Below are 17,852 nucleotides of genomic sequence, written 5' to 3'. Positions count from 1 at the left end.
ACCACTTCCTAAATATGTCTCGAATCTGAAAGACCCTCTTTATTTTTCTCTGCTTCTCTTCATCTCTAATCATCTCTTTTCTCTCCTCCAAAATTTTCTCTCCTCCTCTCTGTTGCCAAAGTGATCTACCAGAAGTTAAGTACCATTGTGTTCCAGACATCCGTAACATGCATCAGTTTCTCCCCACTGCTCTGCTCTTGTACCTTACACCGCATACCAAAGCTTGGCCCCAAGCCCTCTGCGACCAGGCCCCTGTCACCTCTCTATGTTTCTTTCTTGACTTGCCCAGCCTGTACTCTACACACTCAAGTACCTGTACTTCCTTGACTGTGCCATGCTTTCCCAGAACCCATGCATCTCCCTGCTACCTCCTTTTCAAGGAATGCCCTTTCCCCCTCCTTTTTTCTACCTCTACAATTCTTCTTCCTGGTCTTTTAGGGTCCAGTTCGAATGTCACTTCTTGTCAGCTCCAGTATAGAGACTTCCCTGACCCTCCCCCCACCTTTTCCCTTCCTGACCAGGCTGGTGGAGTGTTTCTCTTTGTCCTTCTTTGTGCATATTCAAGTATTTGCCATTGGCTCCCCAGGAACTGGCACCAGTAAATGCTTAGTGAATTAGTGAGTAAATGAAGGCATCCCATATCCATAAAATAATGCTAAAATTATAATGACATTTCATTTTATATGTCCATTTAGAGTAGAGAAGTTTAAAACTGAGGCACAATTAGTTTTGACATGGTGAATATGACAGAGTAACTGGACACTCCAGTTAGCTGGCTGGTGGCTCAAGCTCTCAAGTAACTGGCTGAGCAATGAGCAAGGACGTGATGGACAGTTATTACTTACCGAGCAACGCTAGGAGCCCAGCAGTACATCGGGCACCCTGGGCTGTCTTCTGGCTCCCCTCCTGGCAGCAGGAACATTTAACATTTCCAAGGGTCACATCCCCACATATCAACACTTAGACGTCACAGAAAGGTCTGCTTCACCCTTGTGTTTCTTTGATGAATAGGCAAAAAAAAAAAAAAAAAATCCTTTCCCAGAGCCTCCCCTTACCTCCACCTTAACAATATTTCCTTCCAATCTCAATGACCAAGCCAAGTTATATTCCAATCCCCTAAACTGGTCACAAGCAGGCATGGGAAATGGGCATTATTTCGGCACAGGATTTACCCGAGTCAGCTAAGGGAACAGGGCACTAAAATGAAATTGCACTCTGACTGAGGGTGAGGAGGGAAATGGCTGTTGGAAGGCAACTAGCTGTCTTTGCCAAAACGAGAGTCATTGTCAAATACATGTCGGATTTGGACTCAGACACATCCTAGTTTGGTTCCCATGGCCTCCATTTCCTAGTGGGTGCATGTGTGACCTGGGGAAGTTCCCTTCTCCTCCTTGAGGATCAGTTTCCTCCTCTGTGAAGTGGAGATACCACAACCCAGCTCTTAGCATTACTGTGAAGACTGAATGAAGTAACACACACAATGCTGCCTATTGCAGTGAGCTTCACTCATTCATTGAAAGCTATTTTTTGACATCTATGATGTGCCAGGTATTGTGCTGGGGATACAGCTGTAAATAAGATAGACATGATCACTCTCTGCATATAATTTATTAGCATTACATGTCAGGTTTTTAGAAGTTTTCTTTTTTTTTTTTTGCTGATTAACAAATTCAGAAGCACTTCGATTACTTTGACAATCACATTTTAAAGAAATTCAGGGTTTTCAGGAGGGCTTATGGTTCCTGAAGTTTCACGTTTAATGTATGAAGGTGTAGAAACATTTCTCTTTTTCCTTTTGTTTGTTTCTGTTTAATTTAAATTGTCGGAAATATTTATATTTTATATTTTCACTGCGAGTGTTATTCTGATTCCTAGACCAAAGATAACTGGCAAAGTACAGTATCTTTCAAAGTGAACAACCGAGACATTATCCAATGCAATCCTGTAACTCTGAGAAAAAATGCAAATGAATAATGTGTAGACCACCCATCTGAGTAGGTATATGCTTGGTCTAAAGTCAAAACCTATCCAGTTAGTGGGGATTAATCTTCACATAACAGGAGCAATCAGGTAATTAGGGTGGCTCATTCCCCAACCATGACTATTAACAGTTCTCTTAATCAAATGACAATACAGTTAAACAAGCAACACTAATCTCTCCAAGAAACACCAATATTACATATGCTTGAAAGTATAACTAAGACAATATTGTAGCAGGGTAAGGAGTCTTTCTTACCTTAACCTTTTGTTTGGGATACAGGAAGAAAAATGGTTTTAGAACAGGAGATCTAGAATATGATTTAAAAAAAAAGAAGAGACAATCAATATTAGGTTCACAACTGAGGGTCCAGGAAAAAAAGAGGTGGGGTTTCCAGACCTTGGCTCACCAGTCATGTCCAACCCACTTCTACCCGGTGTTCTTAGTGACCTCTACACCAGTCTATCATTGTGTACATTTCCCTCTGAGCCTACCAAGAAGCACTCAGATTTCCTCATCAGAAAGTGCCTTTATAGACGCAAAAACCATGCATTAGTGGGTCCTTAAAAGTTGAATAAACAAGTTGTTTTTCTAGTGCAACTTCTGGATTTTCACCAACACAGTCCTTCTTCCAGTCTCCTGTGAGACCAGGTAACTATCTCATAGAAGTCTGGGTACAGCCAGGGCATAATTTCTAGACATGGGCAGAGAAAAATGGCCGTGCATGGGATCTAATATTTAAGCTTAACCTTAACAACAAATATAAGGGTCAGAAGGAAATCCACTTATCTAATGTGGACAGACAACAAAGTATAACAGAATCCCACAAAAGTTTTAAACAGCAACACAGACACAGAGAAAGCATCGAATATTTGTGGACCAAACTGACCAAGGGTTGAAACTAGAGACAAAGTATGTTATTATTAAATTGCATGGTAAGATGAAGTTTATGGGACCAAATATCTTGGGATCCCTAAACATTTTTAAACCTTTTTATAGTGAAATACAATACTTATAGAGAAAAGGTCAAGGAGAAAACAGCCTAGACTAGCTTCCATGTAATCACTACTAACATCAAGAAACAGATAGTTGTCTGCAGGTGGGAAGGTCCCCTCCAGCCTCTCCCAGTCTCTGCCATCCCCAACCAAGGTCGTCACAACCCTGACTTGGATGAAAAGCATTTCCTTGCTTTCCTTTATAGTTCTTCCACCTACGCATGCATTCCCAAACACAAGTTTATTTTTGGCTGTTTTTTTTTGGATTTTGTATAAACAGAATTACACTACATATTCTTTGGTTCCTGGCTTCACTGGATGTTATGAGTGTGAGACTCACGTATGTTTTTGAATGTAGCTGTAAATCATTCAGCTGAATACAGTAAAGTTTCATGACTGTACAGTAGTCCACTGAAATAATACAGCACAACTTATTTATCCATTCTGTTCTTAGATGTCTCAAAAAGTCAAAGAAGTTTTAATCTCTTTTTTTAACTCGGCAGACTCTCACATGGTGAAGATATGGACAAGCATTTGACTTTGTTAAGTTGTTTCATTTAAGGGAGAGAAACAAAACGGTATCTTGAATTCAGTGTGTTTCCGAAAAGGAGCAACTGGAAAGGCTTGATTCTGATTGGGCTGGCAGGGAAGGCAGGTGGGGCAAAAACTGATTTTTTTAAATGTGTGTAGATGAGTTAAATTACTTATGAATTGCATTTCAAGAGAGCAAATGGGGTGATACACACTGTATTTCTTACAGAGGGGTAGCTTGGGTCTGATGGTATTAAGAATTTTGCCCTAGATAAGTTCTCCTATACACGCAAAGAGAAAAAAAAAAGTAAAGTTGTGCTCTCCAAAGGAGGAGTCACTAACTACATTGATTGAAATTCAGTAAAATTAAAAAGTAAGTCCCTCAGTCACACTGGCTACATTCCAAGTGCTTAGTAGCCCACGAGGCAGTGGCGACAGTGCCGCAGAACGCAGTCCTCATTTCCACCAGCACAGAAAGTTCTACCAGACAGCACTGGTGCGGGAAGTAAAGGCAAACCATACTTTTACTATCAAAAGCCAGGAAACAACCATACGTCCGTGAACAGGAAAATGGGTAAGTAAATGGAACACTATACAATAGTGGAAATAAGTGGTTACATGCATCAACACGTGGATCGCACAGATGATAACACGGAGGGGCAAAAGACCTGTATTTCAGCACCATTTAGACATAATAATCCTGAGTGTGATTTGGGGATCCATGTGTAGCAGAAGTGTTTTAAAAATGCACGAGGATGATACACACCAAATTCAGGACCATAGTTACCTCTGGCGGTGAGGAAGGAGATGCAGTTAGAGAGGAGTGAAATTGGGCCTACCTGCACACCTGTACAGGTTTGTTTTCTTTTCTTTCTTTTTTTAAAAGATTTTATTTATTTATTTTTAAAGACAGGGGAAGGAAGGGAGAAAGAGAGGAAGAGAAACACTGATATGTAAGAGAAACATAGATTGGTTGCCTCCCACAGGCCCCAAGTAGGGACCCGGCCCTGCAGCCCAGGCATGTGCCCCAAAAGAGAATCAAACCAGTGACCCTTTGGTTCACAGGCCAGTGCTCAATCCATTGAGCCACACCAGCCAAGGTTTGTTTTATTTATTTCTTCAGGTATAAGTGGGCATACAAGAGTTTGTTATTCTTTATATGTTTGAATATAAGGAATATACATTATTTTCATTTATATATATATTAAATGTTGCAAATAAATTTGAGTAGAGGGAGTTTTATGAGGTTCCAAGAGCTTGGGGCCATGTTTTGCTTATTATGTTCAGTGCCAAGCAAAGTGCCAGGCAAAGTGTAGATAAGCAATTAATGTTTGTTGAATACAACCAAACATACTAAATGAAAGTTCGGGTGATATTATAGTTTTGACTCTTAGACAGAAACAGATGCTTCTACTCTACCATATCAGGGTATCCAGTAACACACAAACAATTTTTTGATCATATGTTCAATTTACAGATATATATCTATAAAATTACATAAATATATAAATATATATGTATATAAATTTATATTTGTATAAATATATATTATATAATATAATATATATTTATATAAAGATATAGTAGATATATTAGATATATATTTATATAATTAGATATATTATAAATAGGTATTAATACATACATACTATATCTATGTAATTACATATTAGACATCTAATACGTATGGCTGGCACCATTCCAGTATTAAGGGTACAATGATGAGCATAAACAAACAACATTTCCTGCCCTCAACAGGCTTATATTTGAGTGTGTGTGGGAGGGGTAGGAAAATATCAATAATGAAGAATATAAATTAGTAAAATAGGTCAGATGGTAATAACTGCCCTCAAGAAAAATAAAGCCAGGTAGGGGGTCCAGAAGTGTTAAGGATCTTGGGCAATATTAAATAGGGTGGCGAGGTTGCTCCCTTTGAGAAAGGGACTTGGACGGGAGACCTGAGGTGAGGGAGGGTGCCATGAGCATCTGGGTCAGAATGAGGAGACAATGCAAAGGCCCTGAGGCAGCCTGGAAGGGAGGGCAGTATGGGAGCCGGACAAAGTGGGGAGAAGGTCAGGGCCGGAGAACAGAGCCTGCAGGATGCCCTTCGGCATCTACTCCAGGCCAGATTACAGATTTGGAACAAAGGAGTGATGTCATCCTGCTCAGGTGTTTGAAAGGTCACTCTATTTTGAGCACAGATTACAGTGGGAATCAGGAAGACCAGTTAGGAGATCATTGTGATAATTCAAGCCAGAGGAGATGGTGGCTGGAACCAGGGTGGCAACAGTGAGGGTAACATATTTTGAAGACAAGGGCACAGAACTCTGGCCGATGGACTGTGTATACAATATGAGGAAAGGGAGGAGTCAGGGATGATACAAATTTTTGGCTTCAAGTTGGCATTTACTGACAAGGGGAACTAGGTTGAGTTTGGCACATGTTAAGCTTGAGATGCTTACTAGGCACCCAAATGGGAGCCGTTAAGTAGATGGATGGATAGTATATGAGCTGGAGGGCCAAGGAAGACAGAGGAGCTAGAGGAATACATTTGACAGCAACTGGTGTACAGGTGGTATTTAAAGGTAAAGACGAAATGAGCTCATCAAGGGTGTGAGTATAGCCAGAAAAGAAGAGCAGCGTGAGAGCCTTGTCTGGAGGCACCGTGATGCTTAGAAGCCAGAGAGAGGAGGAAGACCCAGCAAAGGAGATGGAGGAGTATCAGGCAGTGAGGTAGGAGATGTCCAGAAAAGCTAGTGCCTTGGAAGCCAAGTTAGGAAAATATTTGAAGGAGGAGAATCATGACCAATAGTAGCAAATTATGCTTGGGGTGTCTGTAAGGTGAGGACAACAGCAGACCTTTGTAGTAAACAAAATAAAGGTATGGGGAGCCTTGACCTAGGCAATTCTAAAGGACTGCTGGGGGTGACACCCTTCCCGTTGTAGAGGGTTCAGGAGAAAATGGAGAGAAAAGAACAAATGGCACAGACAATCCTTTTGAAGCACTTTTTCCTGCCTCATCAGGCTTTTAGACAGAAAGAGAATCCATGCATTCTTGATTAAACTGACACCAGTACAAACTGGAATCCAGTAATCTTATCAGTCCTATCTAATCTCATCTCCAAAGAACAGAACAAAGAGCAGCTAGAAAATTCTCAAGCACAAGTGTTCACTTCATTTTCTGCAAACAGAACTACCAAGAGAAATTCAACCACGGAGTCGGGTAGAAGTACTAACCCTAAATGAGGTGGCCACCTTGCTCTAATTTTCTTAGGGGAAGCTAAATAAGTCCCCTTTCTTTGTCAAGAAATCAAATTCCCCCCACTGTAAATCAATGCTTGGAAAAACAGATTAGCTCAGCCTTATTATTCTGTTCCCAGCAAAAAGCCCTTTACCGCCAGAGAACTTTAACCCCAGGGACCCATTCAGCTTTCTGAGTCATTAGGATCAGCACAGGTGATTTGACGATAAGGCCAGCTTACTGTGCAGGAGTCCTGGTAGGTTCGGGTGGGTCTCAGTACTTAAGGAGGAAGACCTGCCTGGAGGACAGGCCTTGGATCTCTAGACCCGCCCTCCTCTCTCCCCTGTCCAGAAAACTATGTGAGGGGAACGATACAGAAAAACTGACTCTAGCATATCATCAGTAAACTTACACTTTCGGACAACCTCCAACCACTCCCATCAGGCCAGGTGCTAAAGAGAAAAAAAAATTAAAACAATGTCCTTCTTACGATATAAGGGTTTGCTAAATTATTTAACCTCAGTGTCGGCTATCATAACAAAGGATTGATTTTTTTAACATAAAGTGCTATTAAGCTCTTCAGAAAATGCAAGTTAAAACAATGTCAAGAATTAATAATTAGAAATCAGTAAATGGAGGGCTCATTTGACAATTAAAAATTCTTGTGGAATAGAGTCAAGTTATTATTACAACTGAGAAAGCTGAAAGAGATAAAAAGGCAAATGATTTTCTTCAGGTTAACTGAACCACATTGTACTCATTTGCTACCTTCTTCTACTTTAAATATTTAGTTTGTAGAATTAACTATTTTAACAGCCCACAGAAACCTCAAATTTTATTGCAGAAAATCTTTGTTGGTTGTTTGTGTTTTTTAAATATTATTTTTTTTTAGCAAGAGGAGAAGGGAGGGAGAAAGAGAGGGAAATATCCATTGAGCAAACATTGATCAGTTGCCTCTTGTATGTTTCTTGAACCAGGGGACAGATTGCATGACCTAGGCATGTGTCCCAGCCTGGAATCTAACCAGCAACCTTTCGCCTTGAGGGACGTTGCCCAACCAACCGAGTCACCCTGATCAGGTCTGGTTGGGTTTTTTTGATGGGGACATCTCCTTGCTCCAAAAACCAAAATACAATGAGAGGTTTTTAACCTTTTAAAAAAGAACCTTTAAACTTGAGCAATAGAGAAAAAAAAGGAACTAACTTTTCTTTCTCTCTGTCCATATACACCACCTAGTGGATTCATAGTTTAATTAAAAACAAGAATGGGGAAAGACTACTGTGATCTAATAACTCAAATTACAGACATTGGCTAAATCATAATGCCATATAAAAACATGGCGAGGAAAGTATTATAAGAAAACAATAAGGGTTTGGCATAAAGAGTATCTTGTCTGGACATTAAGTACATCTTTGAATGTTATCTGGCTATTTAGGTAGTTGACACATCTCATAAAAAGGAAGGAAGGAATCAAGAAAATACACAGTGGGAAGTAATCATAAAGTTAAGTTACTCTGAAGAAAGAAGTTAAACTTTCATTTATAATATACAATTCTTATATGCAAGCATGCAATATTTAGGTGTGTTTCACGTTATATTTAGAGTACAACCAGCATTGAATATTTATGTGTATTTCACTTTATACTATGTCCTCATAGTATTCTAATACTATAAATTATAGGACCTTGGAAATCAATTAGTCTTGCTTTCCGACTTGACAGATGAAAGAACTGAAGCTCAGAGAAGTTAAGTTATTTGCCAAAAACCACTGCTAGTCAGCTGTATGAGCAGAACTCAGATCCCTTGGATCTTAACAGAATGTTTTTTTTCCCACTACCCCTCCTGATAAAGGAAAAAGTGGTACTCAGAGCAGACACTAAGTATCATCCATACAAATAAATATGTAATTGCATCCTTTTATGAGACAGACTAATGAGGGCACCTAATTAAGACTGCAGAAGCTTTCTCAGTGGAAGTCGCTGCTAAAAGGACAGACTCAGTAAAGGAAATAATCATTTTAGGCAGCAGGAAAAGACATACAAAGGCACATATACTTTCTCATGGTGGAGGTGAAGAGGAGATGGCTTGTTAGAAGGGACTAAAACCAGGGCCGGAGTGTGGGGAACAAGAAAGAAGACCCTGGCAGGCTGTCTGGGGAGCCAGACAAAAGCTGGCCCAAGAGCATATGTAGCCCTGGGCTGGGCTTTCTCCCCAATGCCGAGGGGTCACAGAAGGATGCTAAGCAGAGAAGCCTGGGGCCCAAACTTTGACTCTCTAAAGATCACCCTTTAAAACAATGTGTTTTGTGTGCGTGTGTGTGAATGGTACTAAGTCCAATGAAAGGGTATGGACATTAGGAATCATCTTTCTGTCACCCCTGTCCTACAACCACCCAGCTTTTTGTCCCAGACCTCATCGTTTTTTTTCTTCTTTACAAAAATTGTAGAATACATATTGTTCTGCATTTTGCTTTACTCTGTTAACTATCTTGGAGCACTGTTCATGTCAGCTCACAAAAGCCACAGAGCATTCAATTAATTGCCCAGGTACACCTGAAGGATATATTCCCAGAAATAAACGGGTAAGTCATAAAGGCTCTACATAATTTTAAGTGTGATAGATATTGCCAAATTGCTGCCCACAGTGAGTGAATTAACTTAAACTCCCACCAGCAATGTATGAGTGTCTATTATCCTTTAGCCTTCACAACACATTATCAGAATTTTTGAAATTTGACAGTCAGATGGATGGAAAATGGCATTTCGTTGTAGTTTGCCTTTCTCTCATGATAACAGCTCATATCCGCTGCATGTGGGATGACTTGAAGAGGGCCAGAGTGCAGTCGGGGAGACCGGTCAGAAGCTATGGCAGTGAGCCACGTCAGAAGTGGCCAGGGTATGGCAGTGGGGGTGATGAGAGGGGACAGATGCACACCCTATGTCGTGAGGGTAGAACCGGCAGAATCTGGCCAGTCACTGGGTGTGGGGAAGGAGAGGGCAGGATGTGTCAAGGGTGACTCTTGGGTTTTTGAATTGTGGTTATAAGAGCAAAGGACTTGAAACAACTTAAATGTCCACCCCAGGGGACTGTCACAGCCATAGGACAGAATATGACCTGGCTGTTAAGACGAATTGAGGAAATTAAGAGAAATGAAACTATAATCTACTAGGTTAGGAAAACAAGGTTTAGAATAATATGACTTGCATGCTATGTGCAAAAAAATGGAGACATTGTTTATAATAGTACTGTTTGTGTTCAGGGGGCCATCGGGGGCCCCGGGGAGTTGTGTGTAAGTACTTGCGCATGCACAGAGCAATACGAGGACTCCAATAAAGTGCTGACCTTCTGTAGGAAATTGGGAACTAGGAGTTGGGGTGAGAAGCTGACTTGATTTTCACTGGATTCTGTTGTAATGTTGGAAATCCGTACTGTGTGCATGTGCTATCTTTGTAAAAAGTAAAAAGTAAACAGAAATAAAATCATGCATCTTAACCTATGGTGATCACGTCGACTGCAGGACGCTGGTGCTGCCTCCCCTCTGCTGTGCAGACCTGCGTTCCCACACTGAGACACAGCCCTCGTCCACCTCCACCTCTCTGAATTAATTCTTCACTAATTGATGTCAGTGCCTTTTAGAAACATTGCAAGCCTCATGGGAAAGCTGTTTGAACTCTGTTTGGCTGATAATCTTAATCTGTTCTGCCTAATAAACTACATCATTGTGACTTTTTGTTTATCACTCTTGCTTCCTATTCATCCCAAGTTTTTCTTGCCCACAGAGAACTAAACGGAAGTCTCCAAGGAGCTTCTATATAATGTTTAGGATATGCAGTAGCTTAAATGAGATTAAAAAAAATAAAGTCAAGGGAATTTAAGGAGAAGAGGCTCAATAAGCAGATACGCCCTTTCGACACTACTATCAGATCAGACTGTAGAAATGATCTGTTCGTGACCTACCTTGACCCCTGAGGGTTTTCCCTGCCTAACGTGTTCTGTTATAGAAAAGAAAGTGGCAAAACTAAGTTTTAGTGACGAAGTGTCTACATACTATTACTATCGACATCTCATTACATAAAGTTGATTTGGAGCAGTACCTGCCGTATCATCAAACTACAGGGATTTGAACCTAGGTCTGTGCACAAAGCAGTAACATGCATTCACAGTGCGAACCTCAGGCCCTCGTCTGTTAAGTTCAACTACGTGTTTCTAATTCTTCTATTTCCTCTGAATTCACAAGATAAAACCAAAGAGGGAGAGTGTAGCAAACTGTTAAACCAAGGACCTTTCTTAAAGTGTTTTCCAACACGCTTATGAGATCAGTCATAATATTTATATATACTGAAGCACTTTGAAATCTCAAGCTGTGTTAACCAGCTGTCATTTTGATGCCAAATTCTGGTCATTTTAATGTGAAACAAAGGTCAACAGAGGGTTTGTCTTATTCTTTTCCTATTACAGAAATACTTTACAGTTATTGAACTCTGCTTAAACTCCCAACAGAAAGTCCCTATTGCATACCCCTGCTATCTAGCTCACATGGGATTTCATAATTGTTCCCAAATAAAATATATAGAATTAAGGCAAAGTAAAACATAAAATTAATATTTAAATACTATCAACCAAAAATATACTCAACCCAGTGTGGCCTCTGCAAATATGATTATTAGGAAACATTTACAGCTAAGCCTGATGACCAGCACACACCTAATGCCAATTCAGTTCTTTCTTTGTATGTAAAATGAGATGGCATACTCATTTTTTTCATTGCTTATTCTAGGAATGACACTGCAAGATCATACCAATTTTTGCTAAATTGTTGGCCTTTGAATATATATATAAAATACATTTACTTTTGGCCAACATCCACCTTTGTCTTTTTTTCAAAATTTTGACTCTCACCTTAAAGAATTCTGCCAATCAGCATCAGGATAATGAACTGTACAGGGTTATTTTATTATGACAATTAGCCATCCCATTGAAGAGTAAGGGCTTAGAATTACGCATTCAAATCATGACAAATGAGGAAAAGTATTTCAAGGTGCCCATCTGGTTCCCTTGAAGTGAGGGTTAGCCCTTCCGAGTGACACATTCATCCAATTCGTATTTTGCTGTCATTTGCACCTACTTCATTCATTCATTGAACATAAACGTACTGAGCACCCACTATGAGCCAGGCATGACTCCTGGTGCTGGAGAGTTGGTAGTGAATGGTACCTATCACTTGTCCTCCTTGGAGAGCTGACATTTTGGAAGGGACAAACAGTAAAGATATGACAAATAAATTATATCACTGCAGACATATCACTGCTGAGTTCTGATCAAAAGCAGTGGGGTAACTGGTGGAGGTGCTACCTCTGCGGTGGTGATAAAGACAGGCCTCTCTTTATCTTTATTCAACTCCATATTCAGGCACAGCATTTCCACATGTAGATTAATTTATTCACACCAACTCTTTTTGTAAGGATTAAAGCAATGATATTCCTCAACTTGCTGCATCTGGATTCAGCCCCAGTCACTTGATTGAAAGTGTTTTTGCCAAGGTCACCAGCAACATCCTTACTGAGAAACCAAATGGGAATTTTTTTGGTTTTTATCTTACTTGACCTCTTTGTAGCATTTGACACTATGACCATGGCATCCTCTTGACATCCTTTCTTTCCTTGAGTTTTTAAACACCTTCTGTCCTGGTTCTTCTCTCCTCTGACAGATCCTTCTAAATAATCCTATTTTGAAGGATCCCCTTTTGCAAATCCTTTGCATTGGATATGAAATTAGTACAAATTAGTATTGATGTCTCCTCAGGGCCCCCTACTGGACATCTTGAAGTGTCCCACAGACTCCCCCAAACTGCTTCTCCCCCATGTTCTCTTTCTCTGTGAGTGGCACCAACCACCCAGGGGTCCTGGCAGGTCCCAGAGGATCCTCGATGCCCCTCTCTCCCCTATCTCTCAAACTTGGTTCAGCCCTATAAATTCAGCTTCCTCTAGGTCTGTAATCTGCCCTACAATTAAAAAAGGGGCATAGGTGCCCGGATAAACAGTCATAAAAATAACTTGGACAGTCATTAAAGCCATTATATCCCACTTATCGAAATGAATATATCCTACTTTTGAAAGCAAAGAAATGATCTGTGAGTTGTGTAAGTGTCTAATGACTGTGTTGCGAACTTGAAACTAATATAATATTGTATGTCAACTGCAATTGAGAAAAGCTAAAATTTTTAAGTAGTTCAGATAGTGGTAAGTGCCCTCGAGAAAAACATGATGTGTTAGAAGATCTTAGGCAACATTAAAAAGGGCGGTCAGATTGCTCTTCTGGACCGTCAAAACTGAGGCTGGGGAAGAGGAGCCCCTTTCCTCCGATCTCAGATCAGAGTTGTTTGAGCAGGAGCCTTGGAGCTCACAGGGGCTGCTGCTCCAGCCTTGTAACACTGATCTTTACAGCCAAGGAAGCAGGAAGTTTAAAAAGTGGTTACTGTCTACTGCAATAGGAATGCCAAGAAAAAACAATTAAACAGAATATATATAAACCACTAACTACATCTAAATGGATTGTGCATGAGGAGAAGGGTACAAAATACATTCAAGAGCTTTGACATGACATATAAGTATAAAATCTAATTCAATCACTCTGATTTAATCATCAGAGGAGAGGCCAGCAAGATTAAAACAATTTAAAAATAAGATGCTTATGTAACAGTGTTACAAGTAAATTCAGAAATAACAATGCGACATTGTTGAAATATCTGGATTATTGACAGGATTTACTGCCATTAGTTTTGTGCACTTAATACGCTTGTGCTTCAGATTATAAAACCAGTAAGTTCATTTGTATGATGAACCGAAGGCCGTCACATTGATCGGCTGAAACTTTTCACACACTTCCCACAATCTAACGTCAACACAATATAACCTAATATTCAAAATGCTATCTGCATTCCACACAAATTTTAGGGTAAGCCACCAGTTCTTTGCCTCAAGGAGAAAATGGTAGATTTCCCCCCTGTTATACAAGCTATGTTCATGAAGTAGAAAATCAAAGGACCATATTGTCGTATTTATTGCTAAAAACAAAATATATTTCAATATGTTAATGTACTTTCCAAAAGAAAGCATTGTCTATATACCAACACAGTCAACAGCCAAGAAAAAAAGGGCAAGGCCAAAAATTCAAGAAAAAATATCAATGTTGTATTTTACCGATGATCTTTCAAGCCAATATGATTTGGTTGGGAATGTAATTTGGGGCAAAATGCCTGGCAAAATTGTTAAACCAATACATCCTTCCAGTTCCAATTCATCTGCTTTAAGATTTCACATCTTCCCCTGAAACTATTGTTTGTTTGCTATTAGGTCTTCATATGTTTTTATTTGGTTTATCCCTGCAATAAAAGTTTGAGCTCCCTGAATGCAGGTGTTCAGTCTATATGGCATTTGTGTCCCCTACAAACCCCCTCACAACACTGAGATTCACAAAATGAAAGCCTGAAAACAAATGCACAAACCCCGCATCCCATACTGGGTCACACTGGATCTCAAGAGCTGCACTGGACACAGAGTAGGGGTGGCTGACCGCCTCAAACCAATTCTCGCATGGCCATGCCTGTGGGACCCCTTCTCCGGTTAAAGACTCCACTCCTCCAGCCACAAGAGTAGGCACGCGAACCAAGCTCATGCGCCTTCCTCCAGCCTTTCCAAACTGATTTTGGGAAAGAGGAGTGCTTTCCCCTGCGCTCTCAGATAAGGAGTCTTGGAGCTGTCAGGGGTTGCTGCTCCAGCCTCTTGGCGAAGCTGGTCTTCACAGAGAGCAGAAAGGGGAAACAGTGAGAGGCCAGATCAGCCAATGCTGGCTCTACCCCTGCTCTTCCCACAGAGTAAGTCAGTGGGATTTATAAGAGCCAGTAAATCCCATCGACTTACTTTCACTAAGTCATGTCAGGATTCCATCACTGGAAGCCAGAATTCTAACTAGCACAGATGAAATCTGTGTTATTGTAAGGACTCTTGGAATCCATGAGGTCCAAAATCCTCATGTTAGGTATTAGGAAAATGGATTAGTTAGAAAGGTTAAGCACTTTGCCTAAAGTCTCACAATGGAATTGTAAGGAAGCAGGAAACTGTGGCAGATTCTGCCGGTTGGTTCTTCTCCATTCATTCTAACTCCAACATTTCCTAGTCTTCTTGCCACTGGGGCACTGGCATACGGCTTAAGTTCCCAGGAAGCACAGGCATCTAACCGGGACTTGGATGAGAAATGAGCAGTGAGAGGTGGGCACTGCATGCAGGGAGTGTGTGTCTGCTGGGGAGCAGGGTGGTGGAGCCATGCGTTCTTCCTATACAACGCAGGTGGACTTGGGCACACAGTACCCTACCTGTCTGGTGCAGCAGAATCTGTGTGTGCGTGTGTGTGTGAGTTGACTGAGTAGTATCCAAACTGGTGCGAGGGTTTTCCCAAAATACTGGGGGCCACCTAATAACTTTCAATAAATCTCTTTCTGCTTATAACCAGCTAGAGTTCTGTTTGAGACCGAGAACCCTGACCTATGTAGAAGTTGGTGTCTGGACATGGGATTGGATTACTGGGGGAAGTGGGGCTTGGGGCAGCGAAGGCACAGATACTGACTGAAAGCAGAAAGCTGGCAACTCTCACGATGTAGTGATATAAAATTGTGTCAAATTGTCCCATGCTGTGCCTCACAAAGTAGACCGTGTGCTATGAATGCTCCATTAGAAGAAACCATAACAAAAAATTTGTGCTAGAATGAAGATATTTAATAGAACTTAAGAATTCCTAAACCCCATCCCAAATTCAACATCCTTTGGAAATTATTTTTTTAGCTGCATCACAAACTTAAAAAAAAAACAGTGAAACACATTACAAATTTTATTTCTCTCAAACCTGAAGATTAATGGGTACCATACAGGAGTATCAGTCTATGCAGTTCATATGTTCAAAATGGCAATCTCGAATCATTGATAAAAAAGTAAAATGATGAGCAGTATTCTGTCTGAGAAGAAATAGGAGTGGATCATATACTGTACAAATATTTCATTGAGATCACTTTGTATTTTGCTCATGTGTATTGCTTTGCGGCTTAAAAGAAAGAAAAGATGTAAGTCCTGCATTGCCAAAATTCAATTTCTCCCTCCACTTTTCATCATTGGTAAAGGAAAGGGAAAGAAGTGGAAATGGAACAGAACCTTTCTCTGTAACACTAATAATCAGTAGAAAATTTTACTTCTCTTAGGAGCCAGAGGAGGGTGTCTGCCTTCTCTCATTCTATCTACTTCACCTCTCTAAGCCTCGATGTCTCCATATGTGCAATGTGGGAATTCAAGGCCCTTCAAATGTTATGTCCTGATGAATGAATGAGTTCGTTGGATTAGCAAAACTGAAACCTTGAGAAGCCTGGCCCTGTGAACCTGGCAGGTGCAACTTAGCTTCAAGGGGAAAGCGAGGGCGCTTAGGGAAGGGCCCTGCGTGCCAGGTTGGGGCTGTGGGACACAGGACAGCATGAGACCTGTTCACAGGGCCCCGGAGGAAGGCACTATGGCAAAAAGAGACCCTAATGCGGGGAAACTGGAACCCAGGATGGGGCGGTGGCGTGAGCACAGGAAACCGTGATGAACTCTAGCAGGTTGTTTTGTCTGGGATTATCACCTAGTATTTGAAACCCACTATTTCCAATACTCAGGGGGCTAATTAATGAATAGTGTACTTGATGACGGTGATAAGAAAGTAAGGGATTCTCAGGTTTATAACTGTAAAAATATGAATACTTACCCATTCCAGTCACTGCTGGGGCAACTTCTCTTGAAGAAATTTCCACTGCTTTCTTCTCTTCATGATGTACTGAAAGCTAGAGGCTACTTCCCGAGGACCCTATTAATACAGAGTGGAAATCCATAAATGCAGAGATCAAAATAAGGCACAAATCTGTATTTGCATACCACAGGAGAAGATGTTTTCTGGTCCATATAAATATTTCTGTTTGAATGTTTACTATAAGCAATTTATTATTAAAAGTTTTCCTGATCACGTCACACGTGTCCACAAAACATCTTATTAGAAACGGTGATAACACTCCTAGTTCCCTGTAAATTAATCATAATTACTTTTACCTTAGGAATATAACTTGACACACACTAAAAGCAGGTTGGAAAATGGCTAAAATTGTATTTATAAAATTCCTTTGTTGTGTTTTCCATGTATCCTCTCTTTTTTTCTCTTTCAAATCATGTTAATAACCTGACAGTGAGTCAAATATGAAAAGCAGATTCACACTCACTCCCTTTAAGGTGATGCTGTCATGACTGCCTGGCACACGCGTGATCAAAGGTGATGCTGATACCAAATTCCAAAAAGCAAGGGTGGCCAGAAGGCTTCAAGGCTCACACATTGAAGAGCTTGGCTTCAGAAAGTCTCCGAGGGGGTTGCAGGCGGCAGGAAAGACATGAAATTTAAGGGACCCTCAGAGTACAAGGCACGGTTGCTGGGTCATCAGCACCTTGAAACATTTCTTGATGGTGATTCCGTGTTGAGAGTCAGTCGTTGGGGAGAACCGAGCAGGACGGGCCGAGCAGGTCTGTGGTCCCGAAGGGTCAAACTCCTGCAGGGTTTAGATCTCGTCTCCCTGTTCACTGAGGTAACACAGGAGAAACACGATCATGCAGAAGCTGGAGGTTCCGATTCCGCCTGCAGGTCAGTCTACCTCCTGGTATCTTCTCTTTTATTTAATTGATGCCTATTACTTTCTTCACAGGACAGTTGATTTTGAATAGTATGTGTAAAACTTCTACGGCTCAATTTCTCCTGAAGAGTAAGTATTTGTAACGTAGATGACCTATAATCCTCGGGTAGTTTATTACAGAATGAATCGATGTTCCTAGTTTGAAACAGAATGAACTATAAAAGTAGTACATAAAAATGTCATTTAAAAATTTTAAGAATCGAGCAATCACTTTTTTTGAAATGTGTGCTCATTTGCAAGGGCCCCAGAAAGAGTAAAATTCCAAGGTTTAGCTCTGCCTCTTACCCTGCTCATCCTTCATTACCAGTTCATGTCTCCATAACTTTATCTTCCTTTCTAGGAAAATACAGATCATAT

General features: G+C 40.7%; 1 long non-coding RNA gene and 1 pseudogene across 1 annotated transcript; both read right to left on the bottom strand.

Annotated features, from left to right (window-relative positions):
* Positions 1–2,251: 2,251 nt before the first annotated feature.
* LOC128626369 (uncharacterized) lies at positions 2,252–16,615 on the bottom strand. The gene is made up of 3 exons (XR_008390301.1): positions 16,529–16,615; positions 7,158–7,197; positions 2,252–2,288 (listed from the first exon to the last, which is right to left on the bottom strand). It is a non-coding gene; the product is annotated as an uncharacterized LOC128626369 (long non-coding RNA).
* A 423-nt stretch (positions 16,616–17,038) lies between these two features.
* Positions 17,039–17,629, bottom strand: LOC119065894 (H/ACA ribonucleoprotein complex subunit 3-like; annotated as a pseudogene).
* Between the last annotated feature and the right edge of the window lie 223 nt (positions 17,630–17,852).

The sequence above is a fragment of the Artibeus jamaicensis genome, unplaced genomic scaffold (assembly GCF_021234435.1).
Source record: "Artibeus jamaicensis isolate MK-2021 breed Jamaican fruit bat unplaced genomic scaffold, CSHL_Jam_final scaffold_537, whole genome shotgun sequence".
In the NCBI taxonomy this organism is placed as follows: Eukaryota; Metazoa; Chordata; class Mammalia; order Chiroptera; family Phyllostomidae; genus Artibeus; species Artibeus jamaicensis.
Note: the sequence above shows the minus strand (reverse complement) of the source record. Positions and strands in the feature narration are given on the sequence as shown.